This window comes from Anopheles coustani, chromosome 3 (genome assembly GCF_943734705.1).
Source record: "Anopheles coustani chromosome 3, idAnoCousDA_361_x.2, whole genome shotgun sequence".
Taxonomy (NCBI): Eukaryota; Metazoa; Arthropoda; class Insecta; order Diptera; family Culicidae; genus Anopheles; species Anopheles coustani.
This window is the reverse complement of record NC_071288.1, coordinates 24,808,538-24,822,919: the sequence shown is the minus strand read 5'-3', so window position 1 is coordinate 24,822,919 and position 14,382 is coordinate 24,808,538.

The following is a 14,382-nucleotide window of genomic DNA, read 5'->3' as shown; positions in this document are numbered from 1 at the left end:
CGTGTAGCCAGTATTACAGCATTCCCAGAACTTTTCCACGGTTCTATTTTGGCTGTCATCATTCCTCGCGATTGTTAATGGAACGGGAAATGATGATGGGTTTCGAACTTGGGGTCTTCAGGGTCATGGAAGCTGGTGGGCGGTTTTGTAAATGTATCGTTGTTGCTTCTTTTTTTTATTTTCTATCAGAAAACCACTCGTCTAGCTTGCGTTTAGTGTTCTCGAGCCGTGTTAGAATGCATCACACGCTGCTAGCGACAGTTTTTCTCGGGTGGATACAGCACGACCCGCCGAACTCTGGTGACGCTGCCCTCAGAACTGAAATAAATGGCTATATTTAGTCACTTCAAAACGCAGACGGATGCAGTTTCTGTCCGATGGAGAGTGGATCCATCTGCTAAGAGTGCTTGCACTTTCGTTCTCACAAAGTCGCCCGCTCGCTCGGGGGAACCTTTTCCCGGGTTTCCATCACCCGATGGCTTCAGATCAATGACCACAGATGGGCACACTAATTTCAATCGATTTCGTACGTCCACCTCTGTTCCTCGCCCTACCCGCCTGGAAACAATTTTCCTTCATTCATTCATCTAGCTCGTTCACGGCGTGTTCGAGTTCATTCATCACGGGCTGGAATCTTGCGGGAACTGGTTCGGTTAGGGGGGATTATGAGTTTCCAATAACCCCCGGTGACCGATCGGCATGGCGTCCGGAACGCACTCGACGCGATCATGTTCGAGGGAAGAAAGAGGAAACCCTCCTCTTTCTTCGGCCGATCCCAACACATACACACACGCCCGCCCTCCTTGTGGGGAGAACGATTTATGGACACTTCCATAAATAACCTCTCCATCTAACCTCCCGTTTGTCACCGTCTACTCGGTGGCAGGTTGGGGTTTTCACTTCGGTGGAGGATTTTCAATATATTGTGAAGTTTTTTTTTTTTAACATCATTGTTGCCTTTTCGTTTTCGTCAGGCCGTTTCCGTAACTTTCCCAACTAGCTTCTCGTTTGGCCGTTGACACGCGTGGTGAAAACATGGTTTCATTTTTTGGCCTCGACATTGGCCTTCTTCCTCCTGGTTCTCGCACCGGAAGTGAGACTCTGGCCAATTTTGCATCTCGTTGGAACGGAACCGACTACCTAACCTCACCTACCGTTTTGTGGCTTATGAAGTTTTGCTTAAAAAACACCGTTTGATACATAAAATTTTGAGAAGCGTTTTCACCACTACCAGATCCTCGATATTTTGGGTAAAACTTAAATGGAGTGAAGTAGAAAACAAACCAAGCTGCATCGATGTGCGCCCGTCTTAATGAGATAAACATCGCACATGTGTCTACTGGTTCTTACACAAGATAAAAATGGAAAAAGAAAAATCCACCACGCAACGCAACGGCGCTAAATGTCCCCGAAAGAACGGCGCACACAACATGGCTTGTCAAATTAGTTGATTAACACAGCAGCCAGCGCGACGTCGGAAGATCTTGTCAACGGGATGCGGTTGCGGAAAGAACGATGACAAAACTGACTTGCCGGCTCGGGCTGCTTTTTTCATATTTAAACACTTTCCTCGATTTTAACGTCTCCTTCTTTTTCCCCTTTCACTAGCGAGTGTATGAAGCGAATATGAAAACGCTTATTTTCGACGCAGTTTTGCAGCGTCGCCCGTTATCTTTCATCAACGAAGCAGGCTGTTGAAAAAGAACGAACACAACATTGCCACCCTTTTTCCCATTTCCTTCCATCGCAGGCCCTGAGGCGCTTGTTCGCAGCCATCAAGGACCTTCAGAACATTCCGCCAGACGTGACCATTTTTGGTGCGTCTCGATGGGTCGCTCTTACGAGAGGGCACATTGGCACATTCTGCATCTAATGCATCGCGAACGGAGTGCCGACTCGGCACTGCAGCTCTCATCTGGAGCAGGCAATTGTTTGCTTCGGTGAAGCGCAAAAACCGGCGGCGCTGTACGTCAATTATCCTTACTGGTGATGCTGCTGCTTCCGATGAGAAGCTGGAAATGGATGGAAAGCGTTCTTTTCATCTCCCATTCCATTGCAAGTGCACGTGCCAAACACACCGTTTCCTGCACCGGGGTTTAAGGGGGAGGGGAGGGGGAGCACGTGTCTGTTAACAGGACTCGAAGGAACAGAACTACGCTTTTTCATTCGAATTGGCAGCGACATATTTTCCGCTAAGGAAAAAAATGTTGAAAGTAATAAGTGAACGGTGACAATTACGCAGCGGACCACAAAGCATTTTTGCTTCTCATTCTATTCGACTTTATTATTTTGTGAACTATTTCCCTCCCGTGGAAATACATTTCTTTTGTGGTGGAGAAAAATGGGGAATCCTTTGTGCCATCCATGCTTCATCGTATGGTGTCGACGGTTCACTCAACGTTTTGACTTTTTCACAGCTCACCGGGAACGGGTACGTGTAATGGATTGATCAAACACTGCACATACATACAGTAGCTCCTACATGCACACGCACTGAGAGCATTCTAACCCATTTCAGTATGTTTTTCCAGGTGCTGACGAGAGCATAAACGTCAGTCTGAGCTGATCTGGATCACCGTTGGAACAAAAAGCCCCACCATCACCAATCTGTGAGATTACGAGCACCGGAGAAGGAACATGCTTTCAATCTACCAAAAGTCAATGCCCGACGGTAAAACAAAATCCTCCCTCATTCTCCAAGTGGAAATTTCCTACATCCCCTTGGTCCCTTGGTTAGTCCCTGTGCGAAAGAGTAAAGTTTGTGTGAAAACTCTTTTTCACAATCCATTTTTTTCTGTTTGCGCCGTATGAAATGCTCTGCATACAATTTGTTTTTCTTTTTAAAAGGGTGAATGACATCGACTTGGTTCGTCAACAAAAATTTGGGTTAGTGGCAAGAGGATTAAAAATCACCCCTAAGGGGTTTTCAATGCTTTACAAACGCCTACGGCTGCCCTAGATGGTTTATATTTAACGCTAGATGGTTTATTCAATGTTGGCGTGTATTATTAAAATTGACAACCATTTAATTTCAGGTTATAAAACGCTTTACTTTACACTCACTTTGGAGTGTACCGTTTTAATAAAATATCCCAGTATACCTTCGAACGTATCAGATTTTTCTATTGCCTTATGAAACCAAATAGAGCTGGAATTAGTTTTCCAGTTCTCACCGTACGGCAATATGCCCCATTTATTATTTATATACCTCATTGTATGTAATTTATTGTCACCATTTCTAGACATCTTTAATCCAGTCGCGTGAAAGGGTCCCTCTCTCGCCATCAGCGGCAGTTCTCTAACCGGCTTACGAGACATAAAATTGACCCCAAAGCCTCGGCGCAGACAATATGCGTAATCTAGCCCTCCTGGGCGCCGTCTGCCCGTGCGCCATTCGTATTGTAATCCAATTTGTTTAATGTCCCCGGGTGTGCGCGTTCAAGCATACGTTCAGGAGTTTATCCAGAGGACGCTATGCTGCGCAAACACATATGACTCACAAAAGCATAAAAGGGTCTCGGCGCTGGGTGACGTCTTCGGAACAGCTGTTCCGAATGTGGAAAGAAGGAAACACAACGGGCACGTGCCTCCGGGATATAGATGTAGACAAACTGCCGATTGAAACCCCTAAGAGGAGATTCTCTGAGGGCCGAAACATGATGTAGAGAAGAGTAAAAAAGGTACGTTTGAGTGAGGAACTGATGTAGGAAAGAGAAGTACAGTGAAATACAAGAGGAACTGACTTGATCGAAATGAAAATGGAATAAGGAAATGAAGCAGTATTTTCCGCATCGATCGTTTTTGGGTCAACTCTTGGTATCTATACTGCAATGTGTTTGCTTTAGATCGATGGTAGATTTGTTGATACTAACCCTTGTGTTCTTTTTATTTTGCGCATTTGTATCAAACTTCCCACATCCAAACCCTGAGGCAGCTTAGCATCACACAAACATGCTGTGCCGGTTCAAAGAGCACGCTTAACACAATCCAGCTTTTGGTTCAAGTAAACAAACAAAACTCTATGATCCCTCGGGTTTCGATACAACTTTTGCCTCTATATGGCCTCTTTTTGGCCTTAGTGTTGTTTTCCGAGCGTTCGAATGGAAATTAAAGAATGCTTCATGGGAAGTGCGTCTTAAAGAAAACTGCATTCGAACAAACCCGAAGCTGATTGCAATGGAAGATGGTTCTCGCTTCATTTTGGTGTTACTTCCCACGTGCATAAACATACTGCATCCATTGCATGTATTTATGCAATACAGACGTACGTAAAAATCTTAATATATTGTAAACAAAATCGCAGAACAGAATTGGGCAGGGTGTATTTGGCTGTCCCTCGCTCGATCGGGAGTATGTTTTACGAAAGGCGACTGTGGTGGTTGCGATTTCGCCATAAACGTCGTAGGAAGAAAACATCAATAATAAAAACCTCGACCGCCCAAATCGCGTTTCGTACGCATGTGGCGTACAAATTTATCTGTATAAAAAAGGACGAAATAATCGGGTACTTTAAAACGAAAAATGGCATAAATAAGGGCCATTTGATAAAAGAAACCCCCATAAAATACGCCACAGTTAAGAGAGAAATTAACTTTCCCGGCAACATTTATCATCACCCCGCACAATGCCATTGCCAACAGGGACAGTTCGGTGTAAGGAAGAATAATCTTTTCCCCTCCCATGTCCGGTGCTCGAAGGTGTCTCCAAAATCAACCCACCTGCTGGGAGGTAAATCGTAGATTAACGTAAAAATGGCAGACATATTGGGGTACGGGAAAGGTTTCGTTCCACGTTCGGTATTACCTTTGGAATGAGTTGTACTGGGGTTTGGATGAGTTCAGTTCAGATCCCTCCTAAACGAAACCAACAGCAAACATATGCAACCCCAGCTTTGGCTGTTTTTGCCGTCTGCCCTTTTCAACTGGAGGATAAGGGGATCCAGTTGGCTTCTTCGCCAAACAAGGCTCCCACACCAAAGCTAGCGGAAAATGAATATCTGACTCATTCAAAGTATCGTAAAACAGAATACTGCAATACTGGCCTATCAACTTCGCACGGGCAACCCTTGCTGCTGTCTGTGGCATTACGCCGTAAATCATTAACAGCGCCATGAAGTATGCAAAACGCGCTGCACCTAAGAGATGTTGGGGTATTATGCACCAGGTAACGAACGTAATTTGTTGTTGGCTTCAGAATGCTCGAAATATTGATGTTTGTTTTTAACCAAAATATATTTAAAATAAAATTCAGCTCATAAAATCTTCATGCAAAACTATTACCGATGAATTTACCTTTAAAATATAACATCAAAAATACAAAAAAAAGTTGATACAAAAAAGAAGTTGAAAAGTTGAATTCATCGTTGATCCGATTTTTTCTAATGATCAATCGAAATTACTTTTCAAATTGGAGTGGTTCGAAGCAATAGGACAAAAGTATGAGTTGCGAAGCGGGAAATGCAGATGAATTTGTCGAATCGGGGTTTAGGACCCTCCACAAATCCCTTGCCACACCTGCTTTCTCCGGCCCGAAATCATTTCGTGTCCGCATACAAAAACTGTTTACACTTGCCTCTCATTAGGGAGCGGATGGGAATGTTAGAAGAATAAGGGCAGAAATAAAAGCATGGAGTTTGTTTAGAATACGGGAATATTGAGCTGAGCGGGTGAGAACAAACGTCTGGTGTGTCATCGAAGATATTCGATTTCACCCGATGGTAGGGAACCTTTAAATAGGTATCGTCAGTTATAATTTGTGTAATGCTGAGTGTTTGCAACCTCTCCATGATAATCTGATAAAACGTATCCATCATTTTTATTTTTATTTTTTCAATCTTAACACACAGACACATAACCACACAAACTTTTTCCAACTGATTGAGCACTTTTTCCCTAATTCATCTGGCCTTGGGTATCGTTGCAGAAACTAATTACCGACTGTTTGTAAAATAAAAGTGAATCCCCAGTATCGCACATGCCGCGGACGCCGTTATTAGCAATCAATCATTATTATTTAATCACAACCACGCTGTCTCGAGTGCAATTCACTGCGCATCGTGGAATGCAATAAAATCATGCAAAAAGAAAAAAAAACATACCACATGAAGGCGAAACACTGGAGGCGAAAAACAAGGCCACAATTTTGCGAATTGTTACTTTCGCGGCCTTTTATCGGCCTCCGAGTCGGCGTTCTGTTTTTGCGCACTCGAATTGCCGCCCGCCAATCGGTTTATCATCCTCAATATTCGATCATAAAAGATCACTTTCTCCTTTTCCCCCCCTGAAAAGAGAAGGCCCTGGGGGGAAAACAAGCCCATTCACTTGTTCGATCGGGATCGCACATGAAACACACGTGTATGATGTGTGTTTGTGTCTGCATTTCGGAGTGTATATACAAATCCTACCGGAGAAAAGAGTGACCGGTAGGTAGCACTTGAACGGCTTCCGTAGTAATAGCTGTTAGTACTTAGTGCCGAACCGAAAGGCTATTATACGCACCACAAGAAAAATGTTCGTTTCTTTTTCTCTCGATTGCCTTCATCGGTTTTTCATTTTCCTCCGAATCTCTCTCCGCCGCCTCCGGCCACGATTCTCCCAGCCCGACTCTTCATCTTGCGCTTCCTCTACACGTGTTTTCAGGTGTTTCACCTTCACATAAAAGGGTGTACGAACTGTTTTTTCCTACATTGCACTTCTTTCACTAATTCATTCAACAGCATCATCATCATCAGCAGCATCAGCATAGCTTAATCTTTTGGCAAAACCCACCGCCACCGAACCGGCTCTTCTTCAACGAGCTCCTTTAGACGATACTACTGGCCTCAATTGGCGGCGACTGGCGCAGTGGTGGCCGGTTTCTGGCCGGGAGAAGCGAACCAAGCTGCCGGCCTTCATTTGCCGGTGTGCATCTCCGAGCCACCGTCCTACTGGTCGTAAAACCGAAACCATCAAATTTCACCATCAAGGTGCCCGGGCCAGGTAAACAATCCGTATCGAATTTTGTACACTCACCTTCCCCGAGTTTCCTTCCGAGTCCGAGCTAGCGATCGCCCTTTCTGGCCGCCGTCGATACGGGCGCGTGCCTTGAAGCCGCCCTATGAGCCGACTGCGTTTCGCGGAAAAAGCGTCCACTACGAGCAAAAAAAAACAGACGGTCTGATATCCGATAACAATGTAGATGGATGGGCCGGCGATTTGACACCCGGCTCGCGAGCGTTGTGTCGTAAGAAACACTACCCTGACTCACGCTACCATCTGCGGCTCCAGCGTATAGTGTGCATCGGCGTATCGCTAAAACCCACTATGGCCACTAACCGCCGAGGGCTTGCCCACGAGCAATTTGACGCGCCAAACAGCACCCCTTTTTTCCACCCGGCCACCCTCAGACGAGCGAACTACGACGACTCATCGGCTTTGGGCGTTTTTTGAAATTAGCTACATTAACACTCCCATGTACACACTGCCGCCCCGGGACACAAACATGACCATGCGCACCGGCGCACTAAATGAGGTAAATTTTGGGTCAGGCCAAAAAAAACTTCACTTCCCGCCGCTGCCGCACCCCATCGCCGATGATTCACTGATGAGCATGATCGCAACTTCACTTGCCGGTTCACGAGAAATCTGGTACGGCTGGGCCTCCAGAAAACTAGCACCGGCCCGGGCCGAGCACTTGTGCAACACTTTTGCGCGCGGGATAATCAATTTGATTATTTTAATTTCTTCCTTTCACACTTGATGTTGCGCTTTCCTCATTGCGGGCGCACGCCTTGCGCTTTTCTTTTGCATGTAGGTTTCACTGATTCTTGCACTTCTTCCTTTTGCACGTGAACCAGCCCAGAGGCAAGAGGCCAGCTTACACTGCGATACAAACACAACAAACAAACGCCAGATTTCACTTCACTGCGCGGGCGGTTTGATCCTGCAATGATCGCGAAGGTCTCACCCTTGTTTCCGATCGCAATCGCCGCACTTCCTGGGAAACCTTGGGGAGCTGTTGACTCTTCGTGCGCCGTGGAGCTCTCTGGAATGAAGTAAGCAAAAGGCCAGAAATAATGTATCAGTGTGGCGATCGATCAGCGATGGTCCAGATTTGCGCCCGGGCAAGGACGCCGAACGGTGACGTTGCGACGACGAGGAGAGTGCACGAGTGTTGATTTACGGGATCAGATTTGGCGAATGGCGCCTGGAATGAATTCTCCACTTCATTGCACCATAAACGCGGATTCGCGATCTTAAATTGAGGGAATACTCGAGCGAGTTACACCATTGTGCGCCGCAAGCTGACCACCCGGCAGCGAACTGAGAGAAACGTAAGTCCACAATCGTTGCACTGGCCGCGTTAGAACCGTTTTCAATTGGGCTCAATTGGATGATAGGATCTGCGGATGATTCGGACTTCCAATTGTTATGGGGCACTATGGTAACTTTGGGGACCAGCAGAGTCGGTGAAACGGTGCGATCGCGTTACCGGGTGCGATCAGAGTGTCACGAGTCACGAGTGTCTAGCCAGAATGTCGAACTCCAACGTGTGACCGCGAGTCTCTTACCTGGGCTCCGCTTAAAGCTGGTCAACCCAAGCCCGAGGTGCGAGAGTCTTCGCTGTTCTTTTCTCTTCTGGGTATTACTTGAACGCTTGGCATCTCTACGTAGGTTTCGGTTTGGGAAACCTTTGCAGACGGGTAAAAGCATCCCCAAGCATCCCAGGCCGGTGCCCACGGGGTCCACCCGAATATGTGGGCCGGTCCAGTTATATCGTCTACGGAGTCCGGTTCTGCGTTGCGTTCTCGCATGCGTTACATGGCACCGACCAATACGATCCCACGGGACCCACGGGTAGATTCATTTCAGGGTTTCACGACTCATGAGGACGGCGATATTCTGGGCAAGAATGGAGATGGTCTCGCCGATCGGCGAAAGCGTCTGACGCTTATGCCTACGCAAATGAAGGTAGCGCGCTGAAACTAGTTTTTAAGTCCCCGGTCCGGTAGGATTTGCATAAGAATAGTATCTTGTTCATCAAATTTCGCTTTCTTACATTGTTCGTGTGCATTATTTAGTAAACTGCAACATTGCGACATCGGCAGCTGTCGTCCATAGCGCGAAGTCGGAGGTTACCGAGGGAAGGGTTAACAGCCGCAAATGAAATTCAAACTCTCTGGCGCGTTTCAATGCGCCAGCCAAATGAATGTGTCATAAAAATGACCATAAATTTACTGCAAGTTAGCTGACTCGAATGCGTCGACTCCAGCAACGACATGTTGTGCTGTACTGGAATGAGTGCAGCGGGGTTGAGAATGGCGATTGCGTGCTGATCGAGATTTGTGCACCGTCGTCTCTAATAACTCTTCCTAAAGGGCACCATTTAGATCGTGTCACTGGGCACGGTTCACATTAATATGCACTCCGATCGTTCTTCGGGTCCGGATTCCGGTTGGAGGCTAAGGAATCTTTTTGGTTCACTTTAAACGGTTGCACCGAAATTCTGGACAATTTGCGTCACGTACGTTCGCTTACCGGTTTTGCAACAGCATTCCCGACGGAGTTTAAATGAATACGTGAAACTGAGTCCCCACCGGTGTTCGCCACAAAACGCTGTTCCTGCAACCCATTTTTACGCCCACGTCGTCTCAAACCTACCAAAAAACCCTCGGGGGAAATCTTCGACCGCCAGAATGAATCGTTAAACAAATAAAGCATCCATCCACGCTAGGTGTATCTTCCCACCTTGGTGGTCGCGGCCGGCCGGAAGGCAGCGAGAAGACAATGTTTAGATTTCGTGGTTCGAGTCCCTCACCCCCGGCCGCAAATCGTCGCTTCCACTCCCCCCGAGTGAAGATGAAGCCGTCCGCTGTAGAAGATGTACAACCCGTGCTTCTACGACGGTGGTGCCCACTCTCGCCCCGGGGTCTGTCCGAGTGCGAGACACGCCGATCAAGCATGCATCGATGCTGCCCCGTGATGAGACGGTGATGAGAGAAGGAGGACGTTTGCCCGGGTGCTGATGCGTTACGGCGGGCGTTCTGTGAAAGTAATTACCCGTTCCGTGCGCACGCACGCTGTACACAGTTTTGTCGAACAACAACACCGCATGGAAACGCCGCCTTTCGATGCAGAAAACTCGGCCCGAGAAGAGGCCCGAGAGGGTGGAAAATTCATCACACCCATCGTTTGTGAGCATTCGATGCGCGCGTGGCCAATGCTGTTCATCGATCATGTTTCGCAAACGCTATCTGAACATTGGCTATTTATACCATTTTTAAAACACACGAAACTTAAACCTTTCCTTTTTGTTTTATCAAATCATTTAACTAACTTTGGATTACAAATTTTTCTCGTTTCTTGCAACTTTTCGGATTGATTAACTATCTCTTTTTATACCGATCCGAGCGGTTTCTTCGGCCTAATTGAGATGAATTGTGGACGTTGAATGGACCGAATACGACGTACATGTGAAGAGAAAAATCGTGCGCTGTACGGAATGGATGTTTTCCTAGAGGTAAATAAATAAATAAACCCAAACCTCTCTCGCCAACGGTAGGCCGTACGGGGTAGGTGGAAAGAATGAGTGGAAGCAAAAAGGACCAGTCAAAACACGAACGAATTAAGCATTCCCTATCCTCCCGGGGCCCGGTTTGTGTATGGCACCGTGTGGACAGATGCGACCTAACCGTTTTCCCAGGCTAAACCACCTGGGACTGGTTGGTTGGGGCGCACCGGTCGCCCGCTGCTCGGAAGGAACCAGCAGAGTTCCTCGGGGAACATTAACCCCTCGCCGGGGTTTCGTTCTGACCGCCGCGCTTGTGGCGGCGCGCCAGGCATTAAACATTGCGAAACTAATGCACCGCGAAGGCGAAACAAATTACACCCTGTATCGATCAGTTCTTGTTCGTGTCGGTGTGGCTGGGGAAGTGTGTTAGCGCACGATTGCACGAAAGGAGTGGCCTTTGACGCACGAGCGGGGAATCGGAACGGTTGGAAGCATCCCGACGTAGTCGCAGTCACCGGGAGTAATTAATTCAATCATTTCGACATTTGTTCCTTCGGTGCAACGAGTTTTCTCCGATAATCGCCATAAATTACGGTTAGCTAGAGCGGTGGAACGCGGAATAGTGCTGCTCAGCGGGAGGACTATTTGTCGTGTAGCGGATGAATGTTGGTTCCTTCTCTCGCGGTTCGTTGGGATCTACGGAACAGACAACTCTTTAATGGAGGAATCTGTCTCTAAATGGTTTAAAAATACCCCAATCTGATCTAAGTACTGACGAGAAAATCATGGCAATCTAAATTTTCCTACTAAAGAGAAGCAGTTGACTCAACATGATGCAACCGGAAGCTCCGACGGATGTAACCCAGAAGTAGTGGCCGATAGTTTACGCTAAGTAAACTCCGGAAGTTTTTCGAGCGACCATATCCTCCATAGCAGGGTTGGATTAAAAAGTTTCCCATCTTGAATTAAGGTTACATCCTATCGAACGAAGGTCTTCCGGTCCGGTTCTCTTCACCTTACCATCAACGTGGGCGGTCAATGTTCAGCCCATAGGACGTCTATCGATAAAACCAAGTTTATCTCCATCCTGTGACCCCGGGAAGGCGTTGGACTTTCATCTATAAATTTGTCAAGAGTACCAAACCGGCTATATAACCTGCAAATGAGATTTATTTTAGTGGAATTTCGTTTGAGGATGCGTGTGGTTTTTTGTTGTTCTCCTCCGTTCTGTTTCCGTTGCCTTTATGGTCTTGTCGGGTCAACGGGCGGAGGGAAAATTATTGCGGCAACTTTTCATTACCGGCGTTGATCCACACCCCCGTTGGAAACAGCTTTTATTGCCTGAAGCAGAACAACACTTTTGGCACTTTTACAGATTAGGTTGGTCGTATTTTTATTGCCCTCCGACGAAAGGCGAATGAGGTGGGTGTGGGTGTGTGTGTGTGTGTGTGTGGCCAGGGTGCAGCCGGGGCTATTAAAGTAAAATGAGCCTTGTAATGAAACACATTAACTATTGCTCCCGTGATTAGGCAGTTGTTTTCCATGGTGTGCGCCTGTCATCCGGGTGGTTTTCGGAAACGCCCGGTCAATTCTACGAGCAAACCCGCATACTGGCAACAACGGAACCTCCATCGTTTGTTTCCACCTCCGGTCGGCAGTCAGCTGAGTACGGTCGAGGGAGAGAATGCACGACGACAAATGCACCGGTTTCCATCCTACGCAACTAAAACCCTGACCCTTCTAACGTTGGCACTTTCATGCCGAGCGTCCCTACTTCTCCAGTTCGTGTTGATCCTGGCTTCGAATTTCACCTATCGGCCATCGGCCCCGAAATCGTCGGTTAAGGCCATCTGGCGGAGAGGCACTGTAATCTGCTTAGGCTTCCCTGCTGGAATCGATACAAATTTCAAGTGTTCGAGTGTTTTTGTTTGCTTCAATATTTCTATTCCACTCAAGTCGGAACGTTGGAGGAAAACGTTCTCGACAGTTTCCGACGTTCCAGTAATAACACTTCGATACACTTGAGTGACATTTTAGAGGTTTGGCCACTGCAGTACAGAAAACCAGATACAACAGCTCGGTCTCCGAACCACGATTGCATATGCAACACTGTTCGAGGGGCTGGTCATATCGTAAGGGAGCCTGCTATCCCTGGTTCCCGGTTTTGGTCGCATGCGTACTACGCGTGCATCCCGCAATCGGACAACCGGTGCCGGAAGGTTGGTGGGGCATTTTTTTCCCCGATTCCACAAAGTTTTCTTCAACAACAGGGAGCGGCACATACTGATTTCTTCTGGTTTTCATTTGTGATAGTTTTCTTGTTTTCATTTTCGAAAAGAAGAACTATTCATCCGGAAAGTGACCTTACCGTATGGGTTGTGGAACACGCCCGATAAGGTTAACGATTTCACTTCTTTGTGGAACACTGCACATATTTTCAGTATACATTCAACTTGGTTATTGCACTTTCAGAATGATTTTCCTTCACTTTTGTCTAGTTTGAGAAACTTAATCAATATTCTATCATTTTTTATTAATGGTCATTAATTTGTGATTATTCTAAGAACCATTTCCATTTCAAGTATCTGCTCCGATTTTCACAATTACAATTTTTCTCGTTGATATTGAACTTTACCTTCTTCAATAGTTCCACCATCTATTTGCCGAGTATGAAGGACATGCTGTGCCTTTCTAAACGAATCCTTTTCATGGCACTTCCTTATCACGAACACCCGGCACCGTTGCACACGATAAAATGCATCCCACCTAGTCACGAATGCAGTTGGGCAAATCAAAAACAAGCAAAAGAACTTATGCCGACTCACACCGCTCGATCGATAGCCGGGCTTCGCCGTGATTCACGAAGAAAATCGCGTGGAAAAATCCATGGCCCATGCCAGTGGCCTCGACACTCTCTCACTCGCGAGCGCTGGGAAAAAAGGCCGCTTTTCCTCGTCGCGTCGCGCGAGTACGGAAGAAAATCTTCTACTGAGCGCTGAATGCGTATAGCAACCATCTTCACCGAGATCCGGAGAACGCATGCCATGCACGCTCTCTCGCTATGTCTCTTTCTTTTTCTCGTTTTGCTTTTTCACGCCAACGGCGGTCATTCAATGCTCTTCGTATTTTCCATTCTATTTGCCTCTCACTCAGGCTGTCTATCTTTTTCCTACCCCTGGACGTGTGTGCAATATCGAAATTGCATCCTACCGCGTTGCAATGACTTTCGTTGTTACTCTCAAACGCGCGAGAGGATACGGCGAAAGATAGGAGGGCAATAGGGAAGAGAAAATAGAGAAAAACAGAAACAACAACCATGAAAGCAAGATGAAAAGTGAGAAAATTCACAAGGCAACAGCTGTCGGAAAGAGAAGGGGAGTATAGACAAAAAAACACTTTTCGTTTCCCCTACACTCACCCCAATACGACAGCAAAAAGGATAACGCATCAAGCGGAAAGGATAACGGATGAAAAGAGAAACGATTTTTCTCCCCCTTCTTTGCCTCGGCCCGGTGCGAGGGGTGAATTTGGTTTTTCACCAACCCCTACCAAATGCGCCCGTTGGAAAAGTGCTTAAAACGCTTTTGCGAACACGAACGTTGGTGGGCGCTGGTAATTCATCGGGTGGCAGGACGCTTAGAATTCATCAAACCGGATCCCTATATTTAAATGAGGGGGGCCTTTTATGCGTTAGAATGTGGAAAATATAAACCCGCGTACCGGTCAGCTGTTCTTGCGATCGGTTTGTGTTGGCCGACAGAACGGACAGTTGGGCGTAAAAGGAGATGCAATAACCGACCCACAAAAGGTAGGAGGTTTGTGAGAGGGCAAAGTGCCGTTATTTGTATGACATAATGCTAATTTCAGAACACCATCTGGCCATCAGAGGCTGAT